The sequence below is a fragment of the Lutra lutra genome, chromosome 5 (genome assembly GCF_902655055.1).
Source record: "Lutra lutra chromosome 5, mLutLut1.2, whole genome shotgun sequence".
NCBI classification, from domain to species: Eukaryota; Metazoa; Chordata; class Mammalia; order Carnivora; family Mustelidae; genus Lutra; species Lutra lutra.
The window spans coordinates 80,887,410-80,902,170 of NC_062282.1; the positions used below are offsets into that span (position 1 = coordinate 80,887,410).

The following is a 14,761-nucleotide window of genomic DNA, read 5'->3' on the forward strand; positions in this document are numbered from 1 at the left end:
TCGATAAAAAAGCATGAAATTGGAGCAACCGGGATTCTAATCCCAGCTCTGTCCCTCACTCTCTTGGTGACCTTGGGCGTCAGTCAGAATATGGAGATAAAGTCACCTGCCCCAGAGGGCTCTTGTGTTTCATGAGAAACGAGCCCCCAGTGCCCTGGTGTTACAGGAGGTCAGCTCTCAATGGTGCCCTCTTCCCACTGATGTATAATGAAGAGTCGTGTTTGGTTTGGGTTCTCATCAATGTTCTTCTCACAGTGGGCTATTGTCCTGTAATTGTCTGGGCATCTGGCTCTGCCAGGACAAATGAAGCTTCTTGAGGACCTGGACTATTGTGTCCCCAGCCTAGCAGGTGGGTGGCCCCATGCTTGTGGAGCAGGGGCCGGTGATCAAAGATAATGAGGACATGCATCTAACAGAGGCAGAACTGTTCTGCCCAGGCAGGAACCCCAAGGGATGATGTGTTCTCTGCTTCTTCTCTACACCTCAGTACCCAAAAATTGTTTCTGACAGAGGGGTGTTCAGCATGTTCTTGAAAGATATTTTCCATCCCCTCTGGGGACATGCACAGTGAGTTGAAGCACATCATTCAAAACTGGAGGAATGATGCTAGCATGCCTACCTCTTGCAACCCTGGGTCTATTTTAATGCCCCCAGTTTGCAGAAGGAATTAAAGAATATTGTCTTTCTCCCATGGAAGGGCTGTAACCAGAATATTATTATCTTTAAGATCAGAGAGCGCTTTTAAGATGTGAGATTTTTATATCAGCTAAATTTTAGTTCTTCTCGGGATTCCTAATGTCAAGTTAGTGACCTGTCCAGGCATCTTTCTCATGCGTTTTTTTTTTTAAAGTGCTTTCTGTTTGTTTGTTTGTTTTTGTCTCATAGCAACTCGCCATAAAAATAAATACGACACAGAAGACAGACAACAAAATAATTATGCTTGGGAAATTTTATTAAAATGTGGTGGGGAAAGGAAAGGGAAGACTGTTGACTGCTGGAGTGCTGGGATTGTTCACTGAAGCTACTAGGTGTCACCCCTCACCTCTGTCTCTGTTAACCCACAATTTAGGATAAAAGTCATTGAATTGGGAGGTCTTACATGGGTTTGGATGTCAAGGGTGAGTTGTGGCAAACTCTCTGTGTTCTTCAGAGCTTTCACTCTGGGAAATGGAACATGGGCCACAGTGCCCAGCCCCAGCTCTGGGACCTCAGACAACCCTGGAGACCCTGCAGCCCCAAACCAGGAAGGTTGTCATTGGTCGCAGTGACAGCCTGGATCTCAACAGTGGGCTGCCATCAGAATCCATTGCCTTGGAATCTCTCTGACTCCTCAGGATAGAACGTTTCTTCAGAAAAATACCACAGAATGCTTTCTCGTTACCAAAATTGTTTTGGCACACACCTCCAGGAAGGAAGCCTTAGGGCCTTGGATAGAGGTAGAGCCAAAGCCTACTGTAACATCTGACCAACACCTTGTGCTCATTTGCTTCAGAGGGATTGATGTTACAGTCACTGGTGAACACACCTGCATGAGTGGAGTTACATTTCCTGCCCTCTTGGTTACGTCAGGCACTTCTGTTTGAGTTAAGCATAAGGGAGGGGACAAACATTCATCCAAACCCAGTGGCCCACCAGAGTTGACCCAGAGGCTGTGGAAGTCACAAGCCCTCAAGGCATATGTGGGCTATGATCCTTCCCCTCTCTCCTTGGAGCTGCTGCCTCTGCCTTCCTCTAGGAGAATGATTATCCAGGGTGTGCTTTTTTCTTTCTGCCAGTAGGAACTCAGCTTCCCAAGGCTTGAAAACGAGCTCTGTCTTCTACCTTTGCTGCCAGGGAGATAGTCCTCTCTACTCTTCCCATCCTATCCCATCCTTCATACCAAATGGAAAAGGATTGGCACCTTGGAGGATCTCTTTGAAGGGTTACTAAGTCCTCCCTTGTGACAGGACAATTAGTAGTTCTCAAATTTCTTTTCTTTCTTTCTGGCAAAATAATAAATATATTACATGTGGCTGGCAGATAGTTGTCATTCTCTCAATGTTTGTGAAAAATTTCAAAATAAAAAAATAATTTTCTGTACCATATGATTACAGGAGTCCTTGAGGATCTCTAGACATTTTTTTGAGTGAATTGACTTTCAGCTGCAAGACCTGGTCCAGTCTTGAAGCTACAGGAGGTTAAGTTTGTCACCCAAGGTAGCTGGGATTATCTCAGCCCTAAGGATGAGATCCTAGTTCAGAGGTGAGAGTCCTTCCCAAAAGGGACTGATAAAGCCCTTGAAGCAGGCATACAAGGAGACAAGGCCAGAGGGGACTGGGGCTGAATTAGAGGGCCTAGTGAGGAGGGCAAGAAGCTCTCTCCAGGACCAGCATTCCTCCATGCTCACCTGTTGCCTCTCTACACCCCCAACAGGGGAAGAACTGCCCTTCAACAGCAGTAGGCAGTTCTGATAGGAGAACTTTCTTGTAGTTTCCAGAAGCTGAAGACGGTGCCCAGCAGAACCCTGGAATGGACTCTGGAGTACCCAGGATGTCAGGGAAGGACATACCCTTGGTTAATGAGAAGTCCTGGCCAAGGATCCCAGGTGCTGGAAGGTCCCAGTTAGGTTGTTTTGCAAGGACAGCCCTTGACTAAGGCTTGCACCGTCAACCTGGAGTTGACCCCATGGTCTCCATAGCAACTAACCTGGACCTGAGTGTCCTGGCCACACTGTTGAAAGACTCAAAGCGCCTGGCCCATCTTGATGTTGGAGAACATGTGAGTGACCAGAAAGCAGACATTGTTGTTCCACTGGTGGATGGGATCAGGCTGAGCAGAGAATTTAGCCAGGACCCTCTGGTTGACAAGTCTCAATTGTCACCATCTACCAGTTCTGGCCATACACCCTGCTCCTCCAAGTCTAAGAGCTGTTTCTCACCACATCTGTTGAAGAAAGACAAAGCAAGGAGCTCTGGGCACTGTTGACTTGTTCACCTCCACCACCCAGCCTTCCCCACCATGCTACACGATCCGTTTCCAGAGGCTTTCTTGGCTGCAGGCATTACAAGTGAGGTTGCATCGATCCATCTGCTCTTGCTCACAGAAGTGGCCCAGGAGGCAGGACCCCACCCCAGTGGGGGTGTGGGGGTCGGGGTACAGGCAGCTATGGTCCAGCAGTGGCAGAGCGCCGTGGTCCTAGGACAGGATGAGCAGCCACAGGGCCTGGCTGTCCACCAGGGTATGCTAGCTCCCGCATCTCTGGCAACAGCACCCCAGCAGTGTGCGAGGGAGGGTGGGGGGTTTGGGTATGTGGCTCAGCACCGCCAGGAATAGCTGGGGTGGTGGTTGGCTCAGGTCTAGCACCTCCTTGGGTTTGGGTTCTGGTTGGGGGCCCTGGGCAGGTTCATCCCTGAAGGTCGAGGCACTGATGGTTCCCCCCAACTGCCATGCACCCCCTGTACCTCCTGTCAGCATCAGGCTCCGCTAGGACTTAGCTCTCCAATTTCTTTTTGTTGTTGTTGTTGTTGTTGTTGTTGTTAAGATTTAATTAATTAATTTGAGCACGAGAGAATGTGCATGCGGGGGTGGGGGTGGTGGCGGTGGAGTGGAGGGAGAGGATCTCAGGCAGACTCCAGGCTGAGGGTGGGGTAGCTGATTGTGACCTGAGCCAAAACCAAGAGTCAGAAGCTTGGTAACTGAGCGGTCCAGGTGCACCAGCTCTCAAATTATTGAACACACCCATCTGCCTCCCGATTTATTATCACCTCCAGTGCTCTAGCCTCGGAGGCCTCTTGTCTTTGCACTGAATCCAGCTAGCTACCCACGTCTCACCTTTTTGTTCCCCTGCCCCTACCACCTCCTTTTGGACTTGGTTCTGTTGTTCATCCCTCTGTTAGATTTCTACAGCCTTCACCTCATCCTTGGCTTCTTTTTAGCTTTACAGTATCCAAGTTTCTCTGATCCTACCAAGGGACCATGCCTTGACCCCATAGCCTCCCTAGTTTCATCCGGCTTTACTCCTCCTTTCTCACCCAAGCAGCCAATGCACACTGTATCCACTCATTCTCATCTTCCACCCACCCCACTGCTGTCTGCCTTGTCCCTCACCATGCCACACAGCTAGGCTCCTGGGCCACCCATGACTTCCTTCCTCAATGTCGCATGTCCTTGGGAGCCTTCTTTCCGTTGGATGTCCTATTGCATGTGGCACAGGAGAGCCCTCCCTCTGACTTCAGCTCTCCTCTCTTAGCTCTTGAGCCTTCATGCTCACTTGCTCCGCTCCAGTTTCTTTGTTTTTCTCTCCAGCGTGAATTTCTCTTCTGTTTCTAAAACACTTATGGCTCCAGGATGACCTCCTTGACCTTCTTCATTCCACTTTCTCTTTGGGTGTTTGCATCCACAGTGAGGTCTTTGACCACCATCTAAATACCGTTGACTACCAGCTGTGTTTCTGCAGTTCAGGCTCTTTCCCAAGATGGTGAGGAGAGCGTTGGCTGGAAATGGCTTCAGGGCCAAGCAGGTAAACGCAGAGAGATAGTGGGTGAATGTGGCGGGCCAGAGAACCTCTTACTCTAGCTAAAGAGTATGGCTGCTACTGGCCTCCACCAACTGCGACAGGCAGCAGTTCAGAACCAGTATTTCCAGATTTTTCCAGATTTCCCAGAGAAACCAGAAATACATAATCCTATTTGGAATCTCTCAGTGGTTAAATATTGGTTCAAAAATGTCTGTAGAGACCAAAGCCTGGTTTGAGAACCATGGCTAAGTATGGACCACCTGTGCGGGATAACAGTTTGAGTCCTGTATTCTGCTCACGGCCCAGAACCTTTATTCTGAAGCCTACAGGCACTTCCAGTTGAATAAGCCCCAAACCACTGTTTCCCCAAACCCTCCTCTGCTCTCCTTGTGGGTGCCTTACCTCAGTTAATGGCACTTCCTGACCCCATTCATTCAAGCTGGAATTACGGAGGGTGTCCTTTCCAAACCCTTTTTCTTTCTTCTTCACCTTCAGTCCATCACCAGATTGTACCAACGTAACTTCCTAAATAAATCCTGAATCTGTTCTCATCTCTTCATTCTTCACCACCATTATCTTAGTTTAGGCTTCTAGCATCTTTTGCCCAGACCTGTAGGCTCCCAAGTGTTTTAAGTGATGATTCATCAGAGTTCATTCCCTCTGTGTATAAATTCTTACTCTGAGCCAAACATATAATCTTGTTCCCTTGATGGTGATTGGTTTTGAAATGGGCTTGTGATCCAATCTGGGCTAGTGGGATGTGAGGCAGTGTTTGCTGGGAATCTTCTGGAAGAGTTTTCCTTGCTAAGAAAGAGACCAAAGAAGGAGCGGTTCCCTTCTGTCTGTGATGTTCACCGTGTCCACACATCACTCTGGGAATGTCTACAGCCGTCCCGTAAAGATGAGGAAAGGCAGTCTGCAGGCAGAGCCCGCTGCAGAGAGTGGTAGAGGGCAGAGAGGATGGAACCTGGGTCCGTGGTTACATTTTTGAGCCACTGAATCAACCACATCTGCTGCCTGTCATTTCAGAGCTTGCAGCTATGTTGGATAATAAGTCTCTTGATAAATTCAGGCAGTTAGACTCAGGGCTTTGTGCTTAAGGGAGCCAAAGGCATCCTGATTGGTACCCTTGTCTCCTGCCTTGAGGTCTGTGCTCCATCACTCCACATGACACCTGACTGCCAGGGTGGTCCCTCTTGATGCTAATCTGACCACATTGCCTCCTGCTCATGGCTCCTGTCGCCCACAGGATAAAGTCCCAGGACCTTGGCAGAATATACAGAGGCCTCCATGATGGACCCCCTCCCTACCATATAGCCAAATGGGCTCTTGCTCCTTAACAGAAACCTTATGTTCACTTGGGTCTGATCTGCTTACAGTTCCCTGCATAAATGGTCTTGTTTAACTCTTTCATTCATTTGATAAATATACCTAAGTATCACCTTTGGTTGTGTGCATACCAGCTACCACCCCCAAATCCCATGCTCCTTTGGTCTTTATCTGACTCATGCTCACTTATCTTTTTCCAGGCCAGTCTTAGCTCTTGTAATAGCTTTATAAATGCAGTTGGCTCTTGAACAACCCAAGTTTGAGCTTCGCAGGTCCACTTACAAGTGTGGATTTTTCCCTTTAGATACAGAACAGTACTGTAAATGTAATTTCTCTTCCTTAGGATTTTTGTAACAATAACTTCTTTTTTCTTTTTATTTTTTTTAAAGATTTTATTTATTTGAGAGAGAGAGAAAATGAGGAGGGGAGAGGGAGAGAAATCCTCAAGCAGATTCCCCACTGAGCATGGAGCCCAACGTAAGGCTTGATGCCAGAACCCTGAAATCACTATCCAAGGCAAAACCAAGAAGCAGACACCTAACTGACTGAGGCACCCAGGTGTCCCTATTTTGTTATATTTTATATATTTATTATATTTTATTTTAATGGAGGCTTCACACCCAGCATGGAGCCCATTTCAGTTGAATACCTGAGCTGAGATCAAGTCAGACACTTGACCAACTGGCCCCACAACATTTTCTTTTCTTAATAACACTTACAGTTTACTTTATTATAGCAATACAGTATGTGATACAAATTAATATGCAAAATACATTTTAATTGACTTTGTTTTTAGTAAGGCTCTGGTCAACAATAGGTTATTAAGTGTTCCAGCGGTCAAAAGTTATATATGGATTTTTGAATGCATGAAGGTGTGTGTCTCTGATCCTTGCATTATTCGAGGATCAGTTGTGTGTGTGTATTCTTTTTGTGGAGGGGGGAGAAGGGTAGAGGGAGAGAGAGAATCTTAACCTGGCTCATATTTAGCACGGAGCCCTCTGTGGGGCTTGATTTCACAAACTTGAGATCAGGACCTGAGCCAAAATCAAGAGTCAGATGTTCAACTGACTGAGCCACCCAGGCACCCCTATATGTATGTATTTTTAACAATTGTTTATCCAGTATTCTATTTTGAAAATTTGAAAAAGTGCAGACAACTAAAAGATAGTACAAGAAATGTTCATGTATACCTAGATTGGCTAACATTCTGCATATTTATTCTCTTCCCTGAATCCCTTTATGTATTTATAAATGTATACACACATGCATGCACGCACATGCACACACACACACACGCTCATCAGCACATCTTTTTCTGAACCATTTGAAAGTAACTTTAGGTATTGTGACTCCAGACCCATGAGTCGTTCAGTGTGTATCTGCTAAGTAAGTATAGCACACTCTCTTACATAACCACAGTGCCATTATTACATCCAAGAATTTAATATCAATGCAGTAATCTTACTTGGTTTGTAGTTTATATTCATATATCTATAGTTGTCCCAAATGACTGTGACTTTTTTATCCATCTGGGATCTTCTGGGCTAAGCGCTTGTCTCTTTCAGGAGGACTTCCTGAACTTCTTCAGCTTCACAGTGTTCAGAGAAGGTCTTGTGCAGGTTGCTGTCATGGGATTAGCCACTCTGTTTCTGTGTGCCTCCCCCTCCTCACACCAAGTCCCTTGTCCTGCTTCTCTTCTCAGTGTGCCCAGCCCAGTGTGTGGTGCACAGCCTCTGTTGGTTGAATGGGTGTTGGAGTCAGTGGCAGAATTAGAGACAAAGCCCATGATCTCATTACTCTGTCTTCTTCCTTCCATGTATAACTGCTTTTTGGAGACAGTGATGTTAATAATGTAAGAACAGAGTCCCATCTGCCAAATGGCGAGAAGAGAGGTAATCTGGATAGAAAATGGTGAACAATGGGGAGAGCTAACAATTAATGGCATCCAAGGCCATGCTCACAGAGAGGCACATCCCAGAGAACTGGGAGCGTCAATGGAGAAAAACAGCAGCCTTCCGTCAGTTGTTGCAAAGCCTCCACAGCATTTGCAAGCTTATCTTATACCCAAACCAGAATCCCTTCTAAGTGAAGTTCTGCAGAATCAACATCTACCCAAATGAGTTTGTCAGCCGTCTAGGATGGGTCTGATTGTACTGGGGGAAAGTGTCCCTTAACTCTGATGGACCATCTCTTCCCATAGTTCTAATATTTGGAATAATCTCTGAGAAGTTTCCCGAGTAGACAACAGCTGATACCATAATTAATATTTATTTCCAGGAACTCTAAATATGAACCCAAAGAGCATTTCCATTTTGCTGATGACACTTCCTTAACTGAGAAGAATGTGGAGGCCGGGTCAGAATGAGTCAGGTCCCTTAGAAGTCTGCTGGCTTTTTTTAGGGATGTGACTTCTTACCATCTTCCTTGGAGGACTCCTTTTCTTTCCTCACTGGCTACAGTGAGGTTTTTGTTGTTGTTTGCTTTTTTAAGACCCCAGGTTCTCTATAAGAGTTCACTGATAAATTTTTTTTAAAGATTTTGTTTATTTGACAGAGAGATACAAGTAGGCAGAGCAGCAGGCGGGGGGGGGGGGGGGGAAGCAGGCTCCCTGCTGAGCAGAGAGCCTGATGCGGGGGGCGGGGGGGGGCTCCATCTCAGGACCCTGAAATCATGACCTGAGCTGAAGGCAGAAGCTTAACCCACTGAGCCACCCAGGCGCCCCACCACTGATAAATTTTTAAGAATTCCTCAAAAGCCATTAAGGCAAGCTGCCATAATCTTCCCAGCTACCATAGGGACTAATCTGATCTGAAGGCATCACAGTCAAACTTCCACCATTCTGCTGGACATGGCTCTGGGCACCCATGATGGACCAGGCATTATAGATACAAAGATGAATTAGCAACTGCTCCCAAGGAGCTCATCACCTGCTGGGGTAGCAGACACACCCAGAGTCTCCAAGTTTATGGAGAAAGTTCCCTCAGAAGAGGGAACACCAACGCAACCTGGGGAGGAGGAGGCAAGGAAGGACTGGCTGGGGATAGAGAGGATAGGATAGAGAGGAGCTAGGTCTGTTGGCGGAGGCCCAGGGCACGGAATGAGGCAGTTACGGAGATTTCTATCATCATGATATCCGTGAGGACAAATTGATCACTGGCGGTACATAGAGGATGAACAGAGAGGGTCATTTTTGATCACGTGAGACACCAGCACCAGAAGTTCAGTGCCTGCCTCTGAGCTGACTTGGGGAGACTTTGCCTCTCAGCTTCTGGGTGACCCGTTAACATCACTCCCACTAAGGGTTAAAGGTGGAAGACCGATCCCCCTCCCCCGCACCGCGGCCAGCCCTGAACCTCTACCACCTAAAAAAAAAAAAGTCACTGAAGGTAATTATGCCACCATCTATTTAGCTGCTGAAGAATTTACTATTCAAGGAGATAGGACCCTGCCTCACCAGAGGCGTTGAACAGTCCAACACTATCACATTACCCAGATTGTATAAAGAGTATGAATGATTTCCGCTCACAGACCTCTAATGGAGGTATCTCTTTACAAAGCCCCTACTTGAGGCCAGTTGAATGCCTCAGCAGTGCCTCCGAAACCCCCGCAGCCCTAATCCCTTTAGCAACAAAGATCTGTTTCTTTGCTTAGCATGAAGTAGGCCTCAGAGGCCTGTGTGTGTCTTCGCCTGTAGACCAGAAGCCTCCTGTTTACAATTTCCCTATTCCTGTTTTTAATGTTGTTCTGAGAGCAGCCACAAAGGGCTAGTTTTGTCCAGCAGGAACAAGGGAGCTATTAGAGAGAGACAGAGGAAGGAAGGAAGGGCGATCGCAGGGAGGACTCCTCCAGGGATTAACAGACACAGCTGTTCCCGAAGGGAGAGGAGCTCTAGGCTGTTTGTGATTTCCATCACAGCTACATTTTTAATATTTTGTTTCCTTAATTTTTTTTTTTTCTGATCAGTTTCCTATCCACTGTCTAAAGCGAGCATCTTGCTGCCATATTGATGGACTTAGGGATGTGTTTTGCTATGTGTACTTGGGATTTAGCTTCTCACTTCGGTGTTCTGCCACTCTGGGGTGGTGGTCTCTAGCGTGCCCTGAGGTCACAGACCTCCAGACCTCCGGGCGCCTGGGGAAACCAATGGAGGGGACTGCTTTCACTTCTTGTCCCATGGTGGCAAACCGTCCGTTTTTTAGGCCGTGTCTGATTCATTTGGATCCCATAGACCCCCGCCTGTCTGCGCACAGTCTAGACCCATTTTTCAAATGCAATTGATGTCTGTCCTCATATCTAACTGTTGTGTCAGAAGGCATATGACCTGTAGGTGGAGAGTCTGTCATACTCTGTGTTGATAAAATATCTTATTACAGTGACTTTAAGGAAACCGTGCATAGTTTCATCCTGAAAACAAATGTTTGTGTCACTGCCTAGTTATTGCCATGTATGTTTCTATCCAACAACAGTCTGTCCCCCTTTTATAGAGTTATGTTTCTCTTTTATTTAAAAGTAATTTAATTTAATTTAATTTAAGAATTACCCAGTACGCACATATCAAGTATGAGGCCATGAATGTTTTTCTATCCCATGAGAGTCTGTCTCTCTCTCTCTTTTCCCTCTTCTCTTACCTTCCCCCTGTTAAAAATCTTAGCTCCTTGTATATCCTTCCACACCTAGGTCTGTGCTCAAATACTGATATGGAACGAAATATTTTTGTTCAGGTTTGGGAGAATTACTGTTTGTGATTACGGTGTGGTTATATATTAGCTGCAGAGGAAATTGCATTTAATATAATATTTTTAACCTAACATGGTCTATGCAAGTTTACTCTGCCGAGGAAGACTCTGGCTAAAGTTGCAGATGCCTGTGTATATGTCAGTTTCATTTTTTTTTTTAAAAACCATCTTTGTTGTGTTTGACTTTTTCCTGGGGAGCTTTAGTCAAGATACAAATGACTTTCTCAAATGTCCAGTCAGCCCACTGCCGACCCTTTGGGCTTTTGTTGCCTTTGGGGTACGTTTCCAGACTTGAGCATCTTTAAGATCCGGCTGACATACTACTACTGTTACAGAAATATTCCTCCTGGTAGTCTCAAAAGTTAAGTGTATGCGGTTTCCTTTTGCAGGGGCCTGGGATGTGAGCTAATCTTTAAGTAAAGGAGAGAAGGGACAGTGATTAACATTCTCCCAATTTACTCAGGGACAGCTGTTCCAACCCCTTCCTTCCTGTTCAAAGGAGTAACTAGTTTTCAAGAGGAACTTTAAAAAAAAAAATTTTTTTTTTAAAGAAAGAAGAATAGGGAGTTCTTCCAGGATTGCTCAATTTTTCTTTCTCTAAAGTAAAATAGTTCAAACCATGTGCCACTCCAAATGCACTTTCTATATTCAACTTCACTGGAAATGTGGACCATAAGATAAGATGCCTAGCCTCTGGTATATTGTTTTTCAGAACTGGCCAGGAAGAAGCCACAATTTCAGCTGCTTTGATTTCCCCCATGCTTTTTAGAGAGGAATGCTAAGGATATTTTAGGGAACGTGAGCTTCCGCAAACCCCTGTCATCTAACAGCTCCTGTTGCATGGGCTTCTTTTGGTAGGATTATAGATTTGAGGTGGTGATTATCATTTTGATGGTAATGTGCATGCTGGGGGATCATTTTCTGATGAAAAAAAAATTTTAAGATGTCTTCCCATTCCAAGTATACTTTTAAGGTCTTGTGAATTTTAATAAATGTTTTTATTTAAAAACATAAAATCACACAATATACACACTTCCTTTGGGTTATGAGGGTTAAGAATTTATTAGCCTATGCCAAGAACATGCCCTTGGAGGAGGGACGTGCCTTGGTTGGAGGAAGAACTGTCTTCCTTCACCTAGGAATGTGGTTTCTTTGATGAGAGTTGGTGGAAGGAATGTCCACAGAGCCATGATGGCGGGCGGGGATCTCTGCCTAGCCATCCAAAGAAAGAGAATCAGCCCTGACAGGGAGGGCGACAGACGTCGCAGTGCAACCATCTTACATTCATAGAGACTTAATGCATGCAATTATGTTGAAGATAATATATAGGACCCCTTTAAAACTATATAGTGTGTGTTAATTTGACTAACTCCATAGTTACATGTGTATTACGGTTGAATCGCATTGTAGGTGCAGAAAAAGGAAAGATACATTTGTCCTTCTGACTCTTCCTTTTGTCAGGATGCAATCTAGAAGAAGTATTAACCAAGAAGACAAAAAGGAAACTTGGTAAAATGTTAATTTTTTTCAAGATATATACTCTTTTAAAAGTAGAAACTGCTTTTTGGGGGTAAATCATAAAAATGCAAGTAACACAGAATCAAGGAAAGAAAAAACAAAAGTGGCTTTGCCCAAATTACACTCTCAGTTACCTGAGCTGTTAAAATGTATGTGAACTGTTATGTGAGCTGTTAAAATTAAGAGAACTTTAGGGGCACCTGGGTGGCTCAGGAGGTTAAAGCCTCTGCCTTCGGCTTGGGTCATGATCCCGGGGTCCTGGGATTGAGCCCCACATCGGGCTCTCTGCTCAGCAGGGAGCCTGCTTCTCTGTCTCTCTCTGCCTGCCTCTCTGTCTGCTTGTGATCTCTGCCTATCAAATAAAAAAAAAAATTAAGAGAACTTGATTCAGTGCTCCTGGGGCCTGAATAAGACTCCCTCTAAGTGATGCCAACTCAGTCCATTGAAAAATGAAAAAAAAATTTTTGAAACTGTTTTTTTCATGCATTTTTCCAGACAGTAGGAACAAAGAAGAGCATTGGTATGGGGATGTGCGTCTGAGCTTCTGGGACCCCTGCTTTTTAAAAGCCATTACTGTTTAAAAAAAAAAAAAAAAAGGGGCGCCTGGGTGGCTCAGTGGGTTAAGCCGCTGCCTTCGGCTCAGGTCATGATCTCAGGGTCCTGGGATCGAGTCCCGCATCGGGCTCTCTGCTCAGCAGGGAGCCTGCTTCCCTCTCTCTTTCTCTCTGCCTGCCTCTCCATCTACTTGTGAGCTCTCTCTGTCAAATAAATAAATAAAATCTTTAAAAAAAAATAAAAAAATAAAAGCCATTACTGTTACCTGTTTTATGTATTCCTATTCTGCCCAAGACTGTATTTGTGTTTTGGGGGGTGGGGCGAGAAGGTAGAAGAAAATCATTCTGATGCTGCCAAAACCTGTTGGAAAATAATAGTTTCATCTAGAGGATAGCAGTTTTAAAAAATGCATTACTTTTAATGCTGCATTGACTGGTAATATTTTATTTGGGCCTTATGTGAGTGAGGTTGCACTTAGGGCTATAAATAGATTATCGAAAAGGTACAAACCTCAGAATTATACAGATTTTTAATCTTTCAAGGGTTGGACATGATTGGGAAATACTTTCTCATGTTGAGAATCAAGAGGGAAAAAAAAAACAGCGCTGAATGCCTTCACATGTGTCTATGGTACAAATTACCCAGAGCTACGAGAACCATTTTCTGTAGGAGGAGCCGTAAGTGGCTGTTCAAATAGAACGTTAACTTGGTGAGGTTGATAGCTGCTACCCCACCGTAGCAGATTACGGTCCAACAGATTACGTTTTTTTTTTTTTTTTTAAGGTTTTATTTATTTGACAGAGAGAGATCACAAGTGGGCAGAGAGGCAGGCAGAGAGAGAGAGAGGAGGAAGCAGGCTCCCCGCAGAGCAGAGAGCCCAACACGGGACTCGATCCCAGGACCCCGAGACCACGACCCGAGCCGAAGGCAAAGGCCCAACCACTGAGCCACCCAGGCGCCCCCCGGATTACGTTTTTGTGGAGTGAAGGAATTGGAGATCTTCCTTCCTGTTATCGATTGTTCCCCTTTTCGCATTCTGATAAAACATTCTTTCCTTGGGTTTTAACCAGTGACATGGTGCAGAATTAGATCCACATGTGCTGATTTTTCCATTCTGTTTATTTCCAGTTGTTTTTTGAGTCTGAAGAAAGGGGAATTGAATGTCAATCTTGGGTTGCATACATCAAATCTGTTAGAGGATCTTTTAAATAACAAAGACTTCATCCTTGGTAATTATGAGTGCTGAGGTTACACTCAAATATTCATTATTATCCTCATATTCCTTTGCCTCTAACTTTCCAATAAGGTATCCTTTTGGACTGAAACTTTCCATGCTTAGTTTCAGCTCAAAGAGGAATTTATTTTGGAAAGTTCGTACTAATTTAATTCAGGGACTTGGAAGGGATGTGAGAGTAAAAATATACCTTCTACTCTACAAATAAATGTTAAGACTTCGGTCATAGATAACGCCGGAGAGGCCAAGGAGCGGAACAATAAACGGGTCTCAGAAAATCTCTCTTAAAGTAAAGCAGGTTGAAGTGATTAACCACAAATTTCCTGCAGGCACCGAACAGTTTGGAGCTCCTCGAGGCTCTGTGGTCCCTTCTGAAGCACAGTGGCCACAAGAGGGAATTTCGGGGCCTGGATGGATGGATGGAAGAGATGAGAGATTTAGTTGGGATCCAGGGGGACTCCTCTGTGGTCTACAAAGTCCTAAAACACACTGATTATTGTCAAAAGCTTTTCTTTGGCAACAAAAGCTAGTGGAAATGTCACAGAAACAAAATCACCCAAGCCTGTAACATGATGTTTGTGAATATCCCTACGATGTTGAGATGTAATGATCTAGAACAAGGTCTCTCTACCTCAGTAGTGTCAGTGTTTTAGGTGGATCAATTCTGTGTTGGGGGTGTGGGTGGTGCTGTGTGCATTGTGGGGTGTGTCGTAGCACCCCTGGCCTCCACCCGCCAGATGCCAGGAACAAGGAGCTCTTCTCCCACCCACCCCCCACCCCACTCCTCCTGTTCCATTCCTCCCTGTCCCAATCGTAACAATCAAAAATTTCTCCAGACATTGTCAAAAACATTCTTGGTGTGGGGCATAGCCACCAGCTGAAAACAGCTGGTAG

The 14,761-nt window shown here is 45.2% G+C and overlaps 1 pseudogene; it reads right to left on the bottom strand.

Moving 5' to 3' along the window:
* Positions 1-2,721: 2,721 nt before the first annotated feature.
* LOC125101166 (F-box only protein 27-like) lies at positions 2,722-3,453 on the bottom strand (annotated as a pseudogene).
* Positions 3,454-14,761: the final 11,308 nt, after the last annotated feature.